The sequence below is a fragment of the Hesperophylax consimilis genome, chromosome 20, assembly GCF_061612785.1.
Source record: "Hesperophylax consimilis isolate HC1 chromosome 20, BYU_Hcon_1.0, whole genome shotgun sequence".
Lineage (NCBI taxonomy): Eukaryota > Metazoa > Arthropoda > Insecta > Trichoptera > Limnephilidae > Hesperophylax > Hesperophylax consimilis.
In genome coordinates, this window is record NC_142855.1 from 31,129,511 (window position 1) to 31,150,341 (window position 20,831).

General features: G+C 40.0%; 1 long non-coding RNA gene across 1 annotated transcript; it reads left to right on the forward strand.

Annotated features, from left to right (window-relative positions):
* The first annotated feature begins 15,257 nt into the window (after positions 1-15,257).
* Positions 15,258-19,930, forward strand: LOC149414543 (uncharacterized). The gene is made up of 2 exons (XR_016303985.1): positions 15,258-15,363; positions 19,482-19,930. It is a non-coding gene; the product is annotated as an uncharacterized LOC149414543 (long non-coding RNA).
* Positions 19,931-20,831: the final 901 nt, after the last annotated feature.

Here is a 20,831-nt window from a genome sequence, read left to right on the forward strand (position 1 = left end):
TCACAATCATCATGGCATCATTCTTCTCACAATCATGATGGCATCATTCTTCTCACAATCATCATGGCATCATTCTTCTCACAATCATGATGGCATCATTCTTCTCACAATCATCATGGCATCATTCTTCTCACAATCATGATGGCATCATTCTTCTCACAATCATGATGGCATCATTCTTCTCACAATCATCATGGCATCATTCTTCTCACAATCATCATGGCATCATTCTTCTCACAATCATGATGGCATCATTCTTCTCACAATCATCATGGCATCATTCTTCTCACAATCATCATGGCATCATTCTTCTCACAATCATGATGGCATCATTCTTCTCACAATCATGATGGCATCATTCTTCTCACAATCATCATGGCATCATTCTTCTCACAATCATGATGGCATCATTCTTCTCACAATCATGATGGCATCATTCTTCTCACAATCATCATGGCATCATTCTTCTCACAATCATCATGGCATCATTCTTCTCACAATCATGATGGCATCATTCTTCTCACAATCATCATGGCATCATTCTTCTCACAATCATCATGGCATCATTCTTCTCACAATCATCATGGCATCATTCTTCTCACTATCATGATGGCATCATTCTTCTCACAATCATGATGGCATCATTCTTCTCACAATCATGATGGCATCATTCTTCTCACAATCATGATGGCATCATTCTTCTCACAATCATGATGGCATCATTCTTCTCACAATCATGATGGCATCATTCTTCTCACAATCATGATGGCATCATTCTTCTCACAATCATGATGGCATCATTCTTCTCACAATCATCATGGCATCATTCTTCTCACAATCATGATGGCATCATTCTTCTCACAATCATGATGGCATCATTCTTCTCACAATCATGATGGCATCATTCTTCTCACAATCATGATGGCATCATTCTTCTCACAATCATGATGGCATCATTCTTCTCACAATCATGATGGCATCATTCTTCTCACAATCATGATGGCATCATTCTTCTCACAATCATGATGGCATCATTCTTCTCACAATCATGATGGCATCATACTTCTCACAATCATGATGGAATCATTCTTCTCACAATCATGATGGCATCATTCTTCTCACAATCATGATGGCATCATTCTTCTCACAATCATGATGGCATCATTCTTCTCACAATCATGATGGCATCATTCTTCTCACAATCATGATGGCATCATTCTTCTCACAATCATGATGGCATCATTCTTCTCACAATCATGATGGCATCATTCTTCTCACAATCATGATGGCATCATTCTTCTCACAATCATGATGGCATCATTCTTCTCACAATCATGATGGCATCATTCTTCTCACAATCATGATGGCATCATTCTTCTCACAATCATGATGGCATCATTCTTCTCACAATCATGATGGCATCATTCTTCTCACAATCATGTTGGCATCATTCTTCTCACAATCATGATGGCATCATTCTTCTGACAAATTGTTTTTTTTTGTAAACTTTCACCTACAACTACATTTTTTAAAACAAAACTTTCGATTAAACTTAATGACAGCAACAAACCATTTTTTAGGTTTGCAATTATGGAAAATAATGCTATTTTAGTGATTTTTAGATTGGCAGTACCTACCTATCAAACAGCTTTCACAATGTTTTGTCAAATATAATTTTTATGCGAATATTAATATTTACGAAAATAATATTCAACAGTACTATTTTTCTTAATCGTAAATGCAAACTGTCGCAAATTATTGTCATTAAGTTGAATCAATGATCTGTTTGAAAAAATGCGTTAAAATGTTTTTTCCGTTATTTAATATGTTATAGGAATGAAAAAAATAACAGTGTATCTTTAAATGCAACTAAATCATTTTTCTACAAATTTTTGCTCTATTTCAAACGAGTCGGGTTTTATTAAATATTTTCGCTTAATTATTATCGTTTTTTTAACTTTAACGCGCTCCCTCTAACACTCGTATTTACATGTCTCCCTTTCAAACCATCTTTGAACGCTTACTACGGGGCCTTAAGTAGTTGAGTTGCTCTGTTGATTGGCACGTTCTGATAGACACAAGTCCTCGCTTTCGGAGTATGAATAAGTGCATTGGATCTTCCACGAGAAGACTTATTAGGGACATATAAGTGTATTAAGTAAAGTTCATGTGATTAGTTTAAATAAGATGTTGAAATCTTGCATTCCTGCTAAGAACAAGAATGGAATGTTTTATATTCTATTTCTGGGATGTGGTTTTGTTCAGTAGGGGCCCAAATAATGGAGCTTTATACTAGGATACTGACAACAAGGGCAAAACACGTTCTTGCATTACGAAGAACAAATCCAAGCGACTAACTGTGATTTCACTGTATGCGATTAGTGAGGTTCGTGCCTTCTGGGGGATCTATTGCGGAACAGGTAAACATGGGAGATAGCGAACTGAGTGCTTACATGATTAACACAATCAACCTGTCAATAATAACATCCATATGAATTACCTTTCAGACTGCATCAGTTTGGCAGAGGTGGCTTTTCCTTGCAATGTGACAGACTGGACCAGGGGGGACATCTGTCCTCGAGTACCCGCCTGGAACCAAACGAAAGTGGTCACCGGAGACTTCCCGCACTTGGTGAGTAACTTCTATAACAACCCCCCTCCACACAGCATCACCAAAGGTGCAAGTAGCGTGTGTCGCTCTCCATAGAGAGAAAAAAATTGCCTTATTTTTAAACGCCTGGGGTCTCAAAAGTTGCGTATGATCTGTAGCTATTCGAAAACGTAAAAATAAATGAAATTGGTGTTCACTATTAGCTCGCTAAAATGGCCGGAAGTTTTGAAAAAAATTTGATTTCGTGATTTGGGAAAAAAATAAAACAATGGGTCCATATTTTATATTTTGTAGCACACTTAATTTTATTTCCATAACTGCAGTACAAAGAACGAAAAATAAATATTTTTTTAAACAAATGTGATGTGTTTGTTAAAAATATAAAAGGGAAAAATATCACTTTTTATGGTTAAATTCAAGATACGAAACAATAACGTACAACAACATTTTTCACAAAAATACAACGAATAAACAATAATGGATGCTCAAAATTGAATGATAACATATTGTTAAAACAGTAATTTCTTAAAATCTTGCTTTGAATTAAAATTTGGCATAATGTTTCTTGAATGTTGCTTGGCGTAAATATAACCTTTTCTAGCATTGTAACCAGCAACAGAAGAAGACGCCTCTGTGGTCAACTTCACACACCTTTCCACTGATTGTGTGTGGCAAAGGAAATTTAGGAAAATCGAACCTTTTTACATTTCCTTCATCAGACAATTTAAGTAATTCGTCCGTTTTTTACGTTGCTCAGGAGTGGAGGTTCTGTCAGAATTAAATCTGTGGCCTGCCAGTCAATTAATTCTATGTAGCTATTGCAATTGAAATTAATTTTTGGAATTATGAACTCTCTCACTCTTGAAGTTTGAAGGGCCCTATATTTAATGATCCTTCTACATCCTAGCTCCGTTATACATTTATTGTCATCGGTTAACATTGATAGAATAATGTTTTCCGGGAGTGCAAAATATGCGTTCCTCTGAATCACGGGGTCGACAATAGCTTTCAATTCTGCTGATAGATATCTGGAAATGCTAACCATTTTCCAGAGATTACGGGCTCCATCTATACAAGAACTATTGCACTTTATGGTAAACCATGTTGGAGCATAAACTCTCACAATAAAGGTGGCCAATATCTGAAAATTTTCTGTTGGGTTTTCCGTTGCAACATATAGCCGTAATATTCTGTTTGCAGTTGTTAGCCACCTGGCATGAGACATTTTCCCTGGTTGTTTCCTTGCCAAATCTACAGTTATCATACCTTTTGACACAGCAAGACACATATTATATAAATAATTTTGGTCCGTGCTTAATTTTTCTGTTATATTTTCCGGTATGGATGATTGAATGGGAACAAACCGAATAATTTTAACGTTCTCACATTTTTTTATGTTTCTTCCGATTGGTCCCGAGAAAGCTACAGGTCCGCTAGTTGGTCAATCTAATGAAGATAGCAGATGTCGCAATGGTAGTTCATTGGCAGATAAGCCATTGCAATGGCTTTCCAAGTCTCTCTTCCATTCTTGAAATGATTCCATTTTTCCGGCCAGTGTTTGTATTTGTTCCGTCACAACGAACTGCAACAATTTTCTCTATTTGACGATTTTCCTCCTCCAAAAGAGAACATATGGCATTTTCGCTGTCTTTAGCAGTACCAGATGATGGCGTAGCGTGTCCGAGATACACTGATCCTGGCTCCTGCACAAGCGTTATGTGTTCTTCAACTTCTATTCGTCGACAAAATTTTCTTCCTTTCGTTATAATAAACATTGTTTTGTCCTTGCGCCCATCGAAAAATAAACCTATGATATTTGTCAATTAACGGCTATTTAATAACATATCTCTAGTTTGCTTTCTAGCTCTTCGTAATCTACTATGATCTATAACGAAAGATGGACCAGCTTCATTTATATCTTTTAAAACCGCAGAAGCAATGGCAGCTGCTGCTCTGTGTGATACGCCGTATCGATCACAAATTTGAGATAACTTCGTCAAGGGATTCTTCATCTTCGAATATTGTATATTTCGAGGAGATAATGTATCATGAGCCACTGCAGATTGATGATCATCACTTAGCGCTGGTTCCTCATCAGAATCTGAAAAACTGTTGGAAAGAAGCGGAAGAGGAATAGATGTTTTTCTAAAGGTCGTGACTTATTCGGATTTACAATCCTTTGCGCCCTTGTATAATTTTTACGAAGTTTTTGCGTAGTGTTGAAATCGATATTCCCCATAATCAATAATCTTTGACTAAGTTGACAAGTCCAATAATTGAAAATTAAAGCAAACTAAATGGCAATGGAAAACGTTTTAGTGGATTTTTATAATTTTTTTGTTACTTTCGGTATTCTTGTAGATTTACTTGCATTAATAAAATTGTTTTATTTTTTTATTTAATTCTTGTCAACTATAAGCAGTTTTAATAATAAACGAACGTTAAAAGGTTAAATTATTGTGAAGAAAATATTAATTACCATTATTTAAAAATACATGTTTTAGGATTTTTTTTCTGTTTTTCAATGCATTTTAGCGAGCTTATAACCATTTTTAAAAAAATAATTTTAAATCTAGTTCTCATTTTATTTGTAAGACGCAACTTTTGAGACATCAGGCGTTTCTGAATTCAAAAGTTGAAAAAATTGACACATTCTATTAAACAGGCCCTGAAGCTTGAATGAAATCATATCCCTCAAGGCTTCCTGTGTTGGTACTTTATTATAGATGAAATAACTCTATTATTCCCTTCCTCACTCCCTAAAGCCTCGCAGCGTGCCCCGGATAGGGGTGCCATAGTCTCACTGGCTCCAGACGCTCGGGAGCAGTTGTTATTATTATAGATGAAATAACTCTATTATTCCCTTCCTCACTCCCTAAAGCCTCGATGCGTGCCCCGGATAGGGGTGCCATAGTCTCACTGGCTCCAGACGCTCGGGAGCAGTTGTTATTATTATAGATGAAATAACTCTATTATTCCCTTCCTCACTCCCTAAAGCCTCGCAGCGTGCCCCGGATAGGGGTGCCATAGTCTCACTGGCTCCAGACGCTCGGGAGCAGTTGTTATTATTATAGATGAAATAACTCTATTATTCCCTTCCTCACTCCCTAAAGCCTCGCAGCGTGCCCCGGATAGGGGTGCCATAGTCTCACTGGCTCCAGACGCTCGGGAGCAGTTGTTATGATTATAGATGAAATAACTCTATTATTCCCTTCCTCACTCCCTAAAGCCTCGCAGCGTGCCCCGGATAGGGGTGCCATAGTCTCACTGGCTCCAGACGCTCGGGAGCAGTTGTTAGTATTATAGATGAAATAACTCTATTATTCCCTTCCTCACTCCCTAAAGCCTCGCAGCGTGCCCCTGATAGGGGTGCCATAGTCTCACTGGCTCCAGACGCTCGGGAGCAGTTGTTATTATTATAGATGAAATAACTCTATTATTCCCTTCCTCACTCCCTAAAGCCTCGCAGCGTGCCCCGGATAGGGGTGCCATAGTCTCACTGGCTCCAGACGCTCGGGAGCAGTTGTTATTATTATAGATGAAATAACTCTATTATTCCCTTCCTCACTCCCTAAAGCCTCGCAGCGTGCCCCGGATAGGGGTGCCATAGTCTCACTGGCTCCAGACGCTCGGGAGCAGTTAGCTGACAGAGGATTCAATCCTTGACACCGCAGTGAAAACGTACAGCACTCGTCCCTTCGGCTACTAACAGATTGAAATGAAGAAAGGTAAAGCTAAAAGAATGTATTGTTTGTTTTAATTCCAGGCTGCGCTCAGCTACGATGATGATATGAACGAGAAGGGATTTGCCTGGCATCACCTGGCATCTCTCATCAGCGATCAGTGGGTACTCTCAGATTACTACTGCACCAAGTGAGTACTACACACCCAGTTTAACTATGTAACCTAACCTCACATTATTTAATCACCCGACATCTCTCATCAGCCACATGATAATAATGATGATTGGATTATTTGTATGGCACCGTTTTCGTGAGAAAATCACCTCAATCACCTCCCACTTATAGGTAACTTATTACTTGTGGCTTATAACTAAGATTAATGTCTAGCCATTTACAGACTTTTAATATACATATTTTTTATGACCGAGGAAATACAAAATAATGCTATAATAAGACTTACAACTACGGCTTAATCTAGTGATTTACGACTAGCATATATTATATTTACGTTTACAATTACAGAGTATTATGCTTTCTGCCCGTGTTGTCAGTGGTAAGGTATAAAATATTACAAACAAAGCTTATGCATAAGAAATGGTTATTACATTAAAGTGGGTATTCAAGGAGAAAAAACCCTGGACTGAGCATTGAAGGTTACACCCGCCCTGTCCCACCCCGGTATAGGTGACTTATGGTCACCCCTTCGGAGCTCTCGCATGAATCTAATTTTTGAATAAACGGCTCTACAAAGTATATAAATGAAGCTAGACCTTCAATGTCCCCGCATACGGTGTAAGGAAGCGGTATGCGAGCGCTTACAGGTATTAATCCAAGGACAACACAGAACAATAAGCATCAAACAATCAAGTAACAAGTGTCAGGTAAATAGTTGGTGGAGGGAACCCACACTCCAGTACCTGTAAGCACAAAAAAGAACAAAGTGAAATAATAGAGTGACGGGGGAGTTTCGCCGAGCCACGTCTGGCAGTCCTGTTGAGAGATTGGTGGTGGTTGGGGTGACTGGTGCAGGTCAGGACTTCCACACCCCTTAGCCGACCACCCGGTGGTGCCCTGAAGATAAGTATGGGAAAAAGAGGGATAAACCCTAAAGAACCTAGGGGAAAGAAGCGTCAGGAGGTCGGAGGCAGGGTGGAGGTTACCCCAATCCGCACAGTCACCCCTCTGACCACCAACGCTCCTCAGGGGTGGCGCAGGTGATTGGCGGAGTCCCTCGGTAAAAACAAGAAATTAAAAGAAGCTCCAGCAGTGCATGCGGGGACGAGGCCCGTTGTCCAACCCCTATTGGGGAAAAGTAAACAATACAAAACAAACAACGGAGTTCAGTTCTAGCCTGTAAACTCGTTGCCGTTACTGAAAAAAAGAAAGAAAACCAAAAAAAAATGCATATAAAAAAGACGAGAAAAGAAAAGAGAAAAAGAAAAACAATAAACAATCCAAAAGTGCCACTTAAGAACATCGGTAGATTAAGTAAAACAAAAGTAGAAAGCATAAAAATAACATTTGCATGGTCTGTAAAGAGGACAGTATGTGAAGTGTAAGATAAAAGACAAAGTAAAAGAGATAATTAGCTAAGCAAAGATATATAAAGAGTGTCTGCAATGTCTGTAAAAAGGACAGTGTGTCTACTTTAGACACAAAACATAAGAAAAGAAAACTGAAAATAGGATACAAGTTATTTAAAAGATATGTAAACGAAAGAAATTCATCTGCAGCAGCTGGTACAGTAAGGAAAGATAAATAATCAAAATAAGAAGAACAGAATGCATAAACAATAATCGGAGAATTATAAAAGAATTAGTCATGGAGCAGGAGCAATACACCAGGGGTTCTCAGTTATCACACTAGTCAGCGACTCTAAGCACAGACCATCTCTCAACCCAGATCCTAGTAAACTTCCTCAGACATTCGAAATTAACTCTGTTAGAAACAAGATCGGTGTTCCACACCGGTCTAATGGGGACATTCAGACCTTCTATCATTTCGTCTCTGGCATCCTTCAAGATCTCACAGTGCCACAGAATGTGCTCGGCCGACTGGTAAGTATTGCCACAAGCGCAATTGGGATGGGTAGACAGGGCAAGGCTATGAAGCCTCCCCCTGAATTCCCCATGTCCTGAGAGGAGCTGCGTCATGTGATGGTCCAGTTTGAGGAAGGCCCCTTCCATTCTGAGTTTAACTGATGGGAAGAAGGAAAAGGTCCATCTTCCCATGCTCGACCTATCCCAACGGACCTGCCACTCTTTGAGCGAAAGGTCCCTCATCGTCCGAAGCAGTCCAGGGAGAGTTCCCGGTCCACCTGGTGTCAGAACGACACCAAGATGGGTTGCCGGGGATCCTCTGGAAAGTCTCTGCTTGGTTAAGACTTCCCTAACCTCCAGATCGATTGGCAAAATGCCGGCCAAAACTGGCAAAGCGTCCGAAGCAACAGTACGGTATGCGCCAGATAGTGCCAGCAAAGAAGTTCGCTGGCCCCTAGTAAGAGCGAGGAGTATAAGGCAGTTATCCAGGCGGTGCTCCCAAACAGAGGCAGCATACGAAACTTGCGCAACGTATACGCCCCTGTACAGAGCACGTAGTGCCGGACTGCGTAGTCCCCATTCAGCGGTGGAGAGTCTCCTCAGCTTTAGGAACAGCGCCTGAGCCTTGCTTGAAACATCTTTAACATGAGCCAGAAATGAGGACGATCGATCGAGTGTTACACCTAGGTACTTGACCGTGTCTGCAAATTTGATGTTGGTGTCTCCCATCCGGATGGTAGGGTTTCTTTTTCTACTGAGAGAGCCCTTCATCAGGAGACCCATTGTCTTGTGGGGAGCGAAGGTCATCTTATTCCTCTCCCCCCATTTAAGGAGGGTGTTCAAACCATCACCAGCCTTTTCTTCAATTTCCTTTCTGCTGTTCCCCGAGACAAGATACATCTTATCATCCGCGTAGTCAATCATGATACATCCTTCAGGCAAGGGTAACCTAGAGGAGTCATCAAAGGTTATATTCCAAAAATCCGGTGCCAGAACGGAGCCCTGGGGACAGCCCATATTTACTTCGCGTTCTATAGTAAAATCACCGTGGGTTATCGAAACGGTTCGTCCCGACAGGTAGTTGTCAACCGATTTGAACAGGCGTTTTGGACAATTCCTACTTTTAACCTTTGTGCGTATCATGTCCCACCACGCGAAGTCGAAGGCACCAGTTATATCTAAGAAGATTGCTACAACATACCTCTTTGTGCAGACCTTCACCCAGTTAAGCGCAAACGAAATGGCGTGCACGGTGGATTTACCCGGGACGAAACCAAATTGAAGTTCACTGGACGGTGAAAGTGTACTGCGAAGTCGCTGCCGAATTAGTATTTCCAGGATCTTGCCGAGGATTGGGAGCAAGGTTATCGGGCGATAAGCCTTTACGTCGTTGAGTGGTTTGCCGTTCCCTTTAGGTATAATCCTGAGCACGCCCCTCTTCCATTCAGAAGGGAAAATTCCTCTTCTCAGGCACGATTCCATCACTTGAAAGAGCTCCTCTTTAGCGTGGACCCAGACATGCTTCACTATCTCGCCATTAAGTCTGTCATGCCCTGGTGCCTTCTTTGGACCCAAACCCTTAATTATAGCACCAATTTCAGCTCTAGTGACAGGAGTGATTCTATCCTCTTGGGCGAGGTCTCTGGGTGGAAGCCGTGCCAGATTTCTAATCTGTTTTTGGTGGTCACTTTCCCCAATTACTGACTCTACAGGGACTAACTTGCCCAAAAGTGTGTTGAGAGTAGAGGCCACGTCCACAGTCTCAGCGTCCCTCCCATCAATATTCCCAATTAGACTAGACAAAAACCGATCCGAACCCTTGACGGATTTTTCAATTGCGCTGTGGATTTCCCACGGGTTGGCGTTGCCCACATCTTTAACCCAATTATGCCAGGCAGCTCGTTTCGCAAGGAGAACCGCATGTTTGAAAGTTGCCCTGGATCTCCTGAGAGCGGCCTGGAGGGTAGCTGTCTCCTCCTCCGTACAGCATCCCCTCCTGGACAGTCCCAAGGCCCTATAGGCTCCTTTATAGGCCCCCTTTAGCGAAGTCAGCTCAGGTGACCACCACGGCGTTCTAATTTTCGTCTTTGGGTTTGATCTGCCCAGAGAAGAATTAGCCGCAGATACAACGGCCGAATTGAAAAAGTTCCCCAAATTGTCCGGATCATTAGCTGCTACGTGATGAAAATCCCTTAATGTATCTCGTAGCGCCTCCCCAAAGTTATCCCAATTCGCCCTTGAGGTGTTGAAATTCCAGGAGGATCTCGGAGTTTCAGTTTTCTTAACACCTATTGTAAATGTGATTAATCTATGATCCGAAACTATTGCGCATTCATGGACCCTCCATTTAGATATCCTGGCCGCAACTGATCCAGAGCAAAGAGTTAAATCAATGTTGCTCTCTCCTAGTGTGTTTGAAAAGGTAGAGAACGAACTCTGTTCGTTAACGATACAAAGGCCTTGCGCAGCAATCAGGTCTTCGACGGCGTCAGTCCGTGATCGTACTGAATGGGTTTTAGTATTGTCAAACCAAAGAGGAGAGCGAGCGTTAAAGTCCCCTCCGATAACTACGTTACGACCTTTAAGCGCGTTTAGGGCGCGCGTCAGACTCAGGATATGTGGTCCTACCGGGTTCCCCCATTTAAAATAGACTGAGATCAGATAGATCTCAGTATCAGCAAATTTAATACATACACAGGTTTGGTACTCATTAGACAGCCCAGCCAGAAGGAGGGGGCTGATCAATGATGTATTGACCAGAACACCCGCCCCTGGAGATGAGCCGACTTCGAGTACCTTTCCCGGAAATTCAATTGGAGTCTTACCTTCCCTGGTGTACTGCTCCTGAATAAGCAAAATGTCAATGTTGAGGTCAGACATGACCCGCTGCGCGTCCAGGGTGGCCAACCGGGATCGCTGCAAGTTAATCTGACCTAGGGAGAGTAAATTATGAGGAGCCATAATCGGTCATGCGGACTTGAGCATTAATGGCAGCCAGGTGAGCAGGACAATCCCTGTCCCCTGTAGGATGATTGGCAGGCTTTCTAAAGCGAGTGCAGGTAGCACAGACAGCGGGAAGTGCCTTCTTGGGGCAATCCTCATGAGTGTGCCCCAAAGCGGCGCAGTGGCGACAAGTTTCATTTTCCTGAGAGCATGACTTGGAAATATGGCCATATTGCTGACATTTGAAACATCTGGTGGCACCAGTGTAGTCCCGAGTCCGACAGGCATTCCACCCAAGGAAGCACATTCCGCTGTCTAGTAAGACCTTACGGGCAGCTGGATGACATGTCACAACCATGTTCATGGTAGGAGTGTCGCGCTTGCCAAAAAGCGATACTCGCCGCATAGTCCGAAGGTGATCTTCCAAAGACAATGTGGTCTGGACTGAGCAATGAAATACTGAAAAAATGAGGTCATTATTCTGGATACGAGAAGTTGAAAAGGTGAGTCATTAGTTTTTCTCTGAATACAGATGAGCTGTCGATCTTTGGCAAATGTGAAGGGAGTTTGTTCCAAGCTGTTGGGCCTGCTACTGCGAAAGCCCGGTCTCCAAAATAGGTATTGGGATTGCGCATAGGTACTGAGAGTCTACCTTTGGCTGTTGAAGATGCTGATCGTAGGATTGATTCACTAATATTTAAGCCATGATGTTGCCAGTATCTTTCCAATTTATTATAGGTATGTTTCAGTATGTTCCCAATCTCTTTCTAATTGATTTTAAGTCTATTTTCGTAGCGCCCAGTCTCTTTCCAATTTAGTTCCAGTCTACTTCTATCTTGTTCCCTGCCTGTTTCAGTATATTCCCAGTCACTTTCCAATTTATTTCCAGTGTACTTACAGCCTATTCCCAGTCTGTCAGTAAAATCCCACTCTCTTTTCAATATGCTTCCAGTCTACTTCCAGTCTGTTGCTATTTAGCAGCACTGCAATGTCAAGAAGGATATAATGTCAACACAACAGTTACAAAATATGATTTCGACAGTCGGTAGACAAAAGTCACTACTTTTAGCGCGGCCTCCAATGTGTCGGATATGCACATTTTTTGGATAATGTCGTGAGTTATGCAAAATAACTGGCTTATTACGGAATGGGGGTGAACTAACTTAGTTACCGCCGTATATAGAATTCTAATATATTGCATTATCAATGTATCTAACGGTCTGGCTATCAATAGCGCGATCGTACTCGGGAAATTGGTGTTAAATCTTAGGTAGTTACGCCTGTCGATTCAATATTGTAAAGTTTTCCATTTCACTGTGCTAGACTCCCGAGGCTGTCAAAATGTCCGTTAGTCATTTTAAATTATATAAAGATGCTGTTTTTTTCGTAATTTCACTGTTTTTCAACGTTTTATCATGAACCCCATCATAATAAGTACATATGGCGATGATTTAAATCGGGTAGATACATTTTTTGACGATAATTAATTCATAATTCATGGAATGAACTGTTTGTTGTTTTGCTGTCTTTCAGTTTGGCCAAGTTCGTGAAACTGGGCGGGCTGGACTGGAGTCCAAAGTCGGACCGTTCCCTGGTCTACTCCATCATGATCAAGGCCTTCCACCCGGACTCTGGAGGAGCCGATGGGGATTACAATCGCGTTGGACTCATAAAACTGGATCGCAAGTAAGGCAGAACTGCGTGGAAATCTGGACAAACATGTTGTGAAGTTATTCCAGTCAAATTATATGAGTATTTCAGGCAAACATAGTTTTCTGACGCTGTTCAAAATATTTTAAAAAATTATTTACAGTCTGTTTTAGCATTATCCCAGTCTCTTTCCAATTTGTTTCCACTTCAAGCCTGCCCCCAGTGTGTTTCAATATGTTCTCAGTCTGTATTACCAGGATATTCCCAGAGTCTCTCTAATTTGTTTCCAGCCTACTTCCAACCCGTTCCCAGTGCATTTTGGCATGTCTCTAGTCTTTTTCCAATTGACCAATCATTCCTCAATTGTATCAAGTCTGTTTCCAACGTGTTCCGGACGACAACCGAGGAAATCGGAGACCTATCATTGATAACCGCACTTATAAATTTGAGCTTTTAATAAATATGGGGTTGAGGCAATAATTGAGAAAAAGTAAGACTTAAGTGTCCATCATCAGGACAGAAGACATTTACTGTACGCTAGTGACCTGCGGCATCTCTGATTCAGTCCTTTCTTAGTTAATGCATTTCCCGTTGCAATAATGGCAGTAGTAGAAACTCAAATAAGGTGAGGTTTTTCTATGTGAGTACCTCACAAGAGTCTCAACTGCTCCCAAGCGTCTGGAGCCAGTGAGACTATGGCACCCCCAGTGGGAGTGGGAAGGAGATTTGGATGAAGAAGGTGGGTAAGTACCTCAATATTTACATCTGGTCACTACACACGACCAAAGCCATTTCATACAAAGTTTCATTCTGAATTGTGGTCTTACATTAGGGCGATATTTCCCATTCAAGGATGCCATAGTCTAGCTGGCTCCGGGCTATTTGATATTTTAATTTGTTATTTTTCATGCATTTAACATTTAAATCACAATAAGTATGTCAGTGATAATTTTTAATACGTTTTTCAGAGTAACTTTCTCCGCGGTGGTGTTCCCAGCTTGTCTCCACACGGGCGGGGCCTTCAACGAAAACCAACTGTCCTACATTTCCCAGGAGAGTAACGTTTATACAAGGGTTAGTATCATGTCTATTCAAAGTGCTATTTAATTGACAACTTCGTAATCGAACAACCTGGCAAAATATTATATTAGATCATGGGCGTTGGCAGGGGGGGGGGCAGATGCCCTCCCTCCCCTAAACAAATTAGTGCCAGATAAAGATATAATGCGTCGTCATAAGACCTCGATGGGAAATAAGTTCCTTAAGGCATAATATGTTGTTTATGGGGATGCTGGTACACATTGAGGACACAGGACTCGGAAAAGAATATATAAAATTTAGGTTAGGGGCTAGGTTAGCTTGGTTTGGGGGCTATGTTCCTAAATGATACACATTGAGGACAAAGAACTCGGATTTTTTTCACATGTTTGTGTTAGTGGAAAATGTTGCTTGAGCAATGATGGAGGACTTAGCTTGCAGTAGTTTGAAGTTGCAACGCCAGGGTTGAAATTGGACGAACGTCCACTAGCCGGAAAAAATATGTTTTTAATGTTCCGTTTTAAGCAGTGCCAAAATATTTCCAATTAAGAAATACTAAAGAATTTTCGTCTCAATATTGTTTGATTATATTGATCTGCGCTTCGACCTACAAAAATTTTCACCCATACCACATAGTACGTACCAAGGAAATAATTTTGCTTGCGTCGCTTTCTCCGTGAGTTTATTAATATAATAATATATTCCATTACCCACGCAACATATATACCCCCCCCTCCCCTATCGGGAATTCAATTACAATGCAGCAATCCGACTAAATTGCTCGCTATAACGGCATTTTATGTGTTTTCAGTGGAGCATGAAACCAGTCTCCTACGAGAAGTGTTCCGATGTGATCACCAGGCCAGTCAGGAACGCGACGCAGATGTGCGTCACCAGAACCAAAGAGGGTGGAGTACCCACCGTGAGTATTGTCATCAGTTCTTTGTTATTATATTGTATGTGTTTTCAGTGGAGCATGAAACCAGTCTCCTACGAGAAGTGTTCCGATGTGATCACCAGGCCAGTCAGGAACGCGACGCAGATGTGCGTCACCAGAACCAAAGAGGGTGGAGTACCCACCGTGAGTATTGTCATCAGTTCTTTGTTATTATATTGTATGTGTTTTCAGTGGAGCATGAAACCAGTCTCCTACGAGAAGTGTTCCGATGTGATCACCAGGCCAGTCAGGAACGCGACGCAGATGTGCGTCACCAGAACCAAAGAGGGTGGAGTACCCACCGTGAGTATTGTCATCAGTTCTTTGTTATTATATTGTATGTGTTTTCAGTGGAGCATGAAACCAGTTTCCTACGAGAAGTGTTCCGATGTGATCACCAGGCCAGTCAGGAACGCGACGCAGATGTGCGTCACCAGAACCAAAGAGGGTGGAGTACCCACCGTGAGTATTGTCATCAGTTCTTTGTTATTATATTGATTTCCTCTAAATTCTAATTCAAAGAAACTTGACTGACATCACTGGCCCGATTATTCTTCTTCTTTCGTATGGTGGGGGGATCGGAGGGGAACATCTAGGGCCTCAGGCGTCGCCCTGTGGACCCCATCAACCCCTGTGGGGAATGAACGCAGCGGGCATTCATTGACCAGATCGCCGACTCTTTAAGGTCCCACCTGTGGGGGCATCATGTGGGCACTGGAACTTATCCTATTGATGGCGGACTACAGGCAGTGAGAATCCAGGCTGTCTCTCAGTGGGCAGATGGGTATTTCTCATGATGGCCGATTGCTACTCAAGTTTCCACCTATCTTCTGGAGTGAGAAGTAATAGAAGGAGCCTCTCTCCTTCTATCAAGACGGGCTTTCCGGACAGGAGTAGTGCCCTAACTACCGCACCGTGTCCGCCCCGATGTCGCCAGCACTTTAATATTAGTATAAGTAGAGCAGTGAGTGATGCGGCACCCAAAATAACTTGGCGTTTGACCACAAATTATGTTGCTACATAAGGGGGCGAAGACCGATAGGTCTCCCAGACAAGGAGGATCACTAAATATTGGGGAACAATTTAAAATATTGTCTCTGATATTGTGGGAATATAAAAAATGCTAACAGACCGGAGAAAAGCGTGATATTTATTAATGCTTATAAGCAAATAAATTACATCAGCACGACTTGAAAATATCAATAATGGGTAAGGTTATGTTTGCAACGAGTTATCTTCTTTGTAGGAAAAGATTTTTTGGTTTGGTTATTCATTTTTCTGTTAAACTAATTTCACTAAAATTTGTTGTACCTTTTTTTTTTTTTTTTACAGTAATACCGCACAAGAGTCCCAACTGCTCCCGTCTGGAGCCAGTGAGACTATGGCATCCCCAATTGGGGTATGTTGTGAGGCTGAGGGTATTGGGGAGGGGAGGGAGATGGGGAAGAGGAAGGTGGGGAAGTACCTGGCTATTCAGATCTGGTCACCAAACACGGCTAAAGCCATTTCAAACAACGTTTCAATTCTGAATGGTGGTCTTACACCAGGGCGATACTGAGAGTATCTTCCACTCTGGAACGTGCCGCAAATATACTATATATTATTTTAAATTAATTAATTGTGAAATAACACAAATTAATCAAATAAAATTTATTTGCGCACGCCGGGTTCGAACCCGCGACCTTCGGATCTGTAGTCAAAAGCGTATACCACTAGACCACGCCGGCCGTCATTTTTCTTATTCATATTATTTCAAAACATGGAATGTATATATGCACTATCCCTGCATACATTCTGGAATAAACTCTTATTATTATTATTCTATGGTGGCGGTTCAGCGAAATAAACGTCGTCGGGTTTTCGAATATGTTAAAATGCATACAAGTACAAGTATACATTATATACAAGTAAATGTATACAATGTATACAATTACAAGTATACAATGTGTACAAGTACAAGTATACGATGTACACCAGATCGAAAGCCTTATTTTACATTTATTTATTTATTTATTTGTATACATACATTACAGTGTCTACCAAATATTTACATTTGTATATAATACATAAATTTTGAACTGTTGTTAATATGGTGTTTTAAGATGGGTGGGAGGTAGGTTTGAGTAGGTGACACTGTGGTGGGTAATGTTATATGTTTCGTGAACACCTCACTGGGAGAACCTGTGCTGAGGTGTTTACGTGGTTATGATTAAATGGTACATGTACGAGTATTTATGTGTATTGGTTAAATTTTCTTATATAAGTGTAAGTTGGGATTTTTAATTTTTTTTTTAAATGGTTATTGTACATTGTTATTTAAAGAAAAAGGAAAGAAAAAAATACATACACCCATGTATACATACATAAATACACATATATGCATGCATACACACATACAAGTAAACACATGCATACATACATACATACTCATTCATCCATGATTATGTTTGGTTTGGTGTTATAATGTTTTGTATAAAATGGATATCTTGTTTTTTGATCCAGGCTGTGATCAGTTTTTTTGTGAATGTTTGTGTATGTATTTCCCATTAGTAGTAGTTTCAGAGTGGTGGGCATACAATTAAAAAGTTTTGTAGCGTAATACTGGAAGTGTCTTTGTCCGTGTGTGGTGTATGTTATCGGTATGTTCAGGGTATTGTTTGTTGTCGACCTTGTTTTTATTGTTGTTTGAGGTGGCATTGGAATGTGTAGTTTCTGTTGGATGAAATTTAGAAGTGCAGATTTGGCATAAAGTTGTCTTATTGACATGACGTCTAATGTTTTGAAAATTTCGCTTGAATTTGTGTAGAATGGTACTTGCAAGATGATTTTAATTATTGCCTTTTGAATTTTTTGTATTGGGTCAAATGCAGTGTTTGTAGCGCTTCCCCAAGCCAGTATGCCAAATGTAACAATTGATTGACAGAGTGCGAAATATATAGATCTGAGTATTGAATGTGGGAAAATGTTTTTAATTGACTTTATTAGGTGCATGACTCTTTTTAGTTTATTATTAATGAAAGTTATGTGGTCAGTCCAGCGTAAGTGTGAATCAATAATGACCCCTAGGTATTTTGTTTGGTTTACCCTTTCTATACGCTCGCATTGGCAATTGGGTGAAGTTTGTTCACAGTCATGAAGAAACAGTTCTATGTTAGGTGGAGGCTGACCTCTTTGTGTAATACTATGTGTGATGTATTTTGTTTATATTGTAATGACGGTAAGAGTATTCCAGTTTAGCCATTTTTTGACAACTGATAGATTTTTTTCGGCAACTATAAATACATCTTTCCATGTGGCTGCTTGACAGAGAAGTACTGTGTCGTCAGCGAAGGTCACGATTTTACCTTCAATTTCAACGTCACATAGTTCGTTTATGTAGATGAGGAACAATAGAGGGCTGAGTACACTCCCTTGTGGGACTCCGTACGTGATCAAAAGTGGATGACTTGCCTTGCTGTCAATTTTTACTTGTTGCGTTCTGTCAGACATGAAGCTTTTAATAAGATCGAATTCTATTCCTTTAATGCCCATGTTTTTTAGCTTTTTGAATAGTTTTTCGTGTGAAATTGTGTCGAAGGCTTTACATAGATCGTCGAAGTAAATAGATACAACTTTTTTCTTAGTGTCAAGATTTTTTGTAATGAAGTCAACGTATCATATAAAAATACACCACCAAATCTACTCGTACGTATCTAAAATATATTGATATTTCCACTGTACCCTAAAACTCAAAAACAATTAATCCCAACAATGTACCCAAATTAAAACGATAATTTTTCATTGATCGTCTGTTCCTTTCTTTCATATTTTACGAATAACTTTAAATATCTAATTTGTACCTAGCCTGTAACGATAAAAAAGATTGAAAATAAATGGTTTATTTTATATTCAATTAAATTGTTAAATCATTTACACGTACAAATGTAAGTTTCTTAAATAAACTTTACTCTGGAATTTTTTCTGGTTCTGATACATCCATATAAAGTGCTTGAAGTAAATTGAAAAAAAAAAATTATTAATATTTTTCAATATCAAAATAATAATGTATAATTTGATATTTGATATTTCACATTAAAGGTATTTTCTTTTTGTATTCAATGTACCCGCCTCAGAACAGAAACCTTCTAGTGAGGTGGGTTACTTTCACATTATTTGTTATATTTAACATGTAATTGCAATAAACGCCCGGCTTTCCGGCAATTTAAAAAAAAAATAATAATAATAAACTTCCAAACATCTTCAGATTTCTGAAAAATTCCCGAACGGGTTTTGCAAGTCGACAACTCAATTTTAAAATATATGAACGATGTACCCCATTATAATTAAGCTAAGCTTGTTTGTACGGGGAGGGAGTTTTGTCGTAATTAATTAATTTTTTTTTAATCCAAGGTATTTGTTTTAGAATTGCACATTATTTCTTCACATTTTGGAGTTAGAATTGATGTATTTTGCCTTCCGATACCTACTCCAAATAACCTAATTTATATATTTTGACTTACGATACCAACTCCACATAACCTAATTGATGTATGTTGACTTACTAAACCTTCTCCCCATAACCTAACTGTTGTATTTTGCAGGGTATATCGGGCGGGCCGCTGCAGGTGAACAACGAGGAGGCAGTGGCGTGCACTCAGTTGCTGGTGGCCATACACGCTACCGAGGAGCCTAGCAAGACAGTGTTGCTGACCACCAGGCTGTATGGAGTGCTGGCCTGGATCGAGAGCGTCGTCTGGCCATAGTAGGATAGCTAAACAATTACACTAGGAGGTCGCGCAGAAATTGGACGTACTAGAATACGGAGGTTGTAATAGCATTGTTTAGTATTGAAACAACCCGGTTTATACCTAAATTGCCCTTTCCTTTGTTTTTGTTCAATTTTCTAAAGGACTTGCCTTCAAAGAAAGCAAGCAAAAAGATTTGAAAAATAGAAGCCCACATCATTAAGTTTCTTTTGTTTTGGAATTTCACTGTCGTTGAATATAGTTGCATATTTTCGCTCCTCTAATCTCTACATAGTTTAAAACAAAATCACTACCAGCGTGTCTGTTTTTATTTTATTTATTTTATTTATGTCTATTCTTGAATACACGTTTTACAAATTATTACAGTGGTTTATATTGCAGTACAGAGAAAAAAAAGTACAGAAAAAAGGTATAAAAAATGAAGAACATAGGTTGATTTAGGTAAAACTGTGTGTGTGTGTGATATTATATGTAACGTGAGCACCTCACTAGGAGAACCTGTGCTGAGGTGTTAACGTGTTTGTGGTTAAGGGTGACAGGTATTTATGTGTTATGGTAGAAAGTTATTATTATTATTTTTTTTTTCACAGACATATATTGAAACATGAAAACACACTTTTATATGTGAGTGTATGAATTTGTGGATAATTCTTGATGAACGTGTATAATATTTAATTTTACTTGTTATATTTTGGTTATGTTTGGTTTGGAATTATAATCTTTTGAATAAAGTGAATATCTTGATTTTTTATCCAGGCTATGATATGTTTTTTGAGAAAGTTTGTAGATGTGTTTGTAGTCAATAATTGTTTCAAAGTAATGGGCATACTGTTAAAAAGTTTGGTTGCGTAGTATTGAAAGTGTCTTTGACCGTGTGTGGTGTGTGTTATTGGAATGTTCAGTGTTTTATTTGTTGAGGACCTGGTTTTTATTATGGCTTTTGCTTGATTTGTAATATGAAGATTATTATGGATGAGGTGTAGGAGAGCAGTTTTGGCGTAAAGTTGTCTTATTGACATGACGTCTAGTGTTTTGAAGATTTTGGTTGAGTCTGTGTAGAATGGTACTTGCAGTATGAGTTTTATTATTGCCTTTTGAACTTTTTGAATTGGGTCAATTGTTGTGTTTGTAGCGCTTCCCCAAGCTAATATTCCATAAGTGGCAATGGATTGACACAGTGCAAAA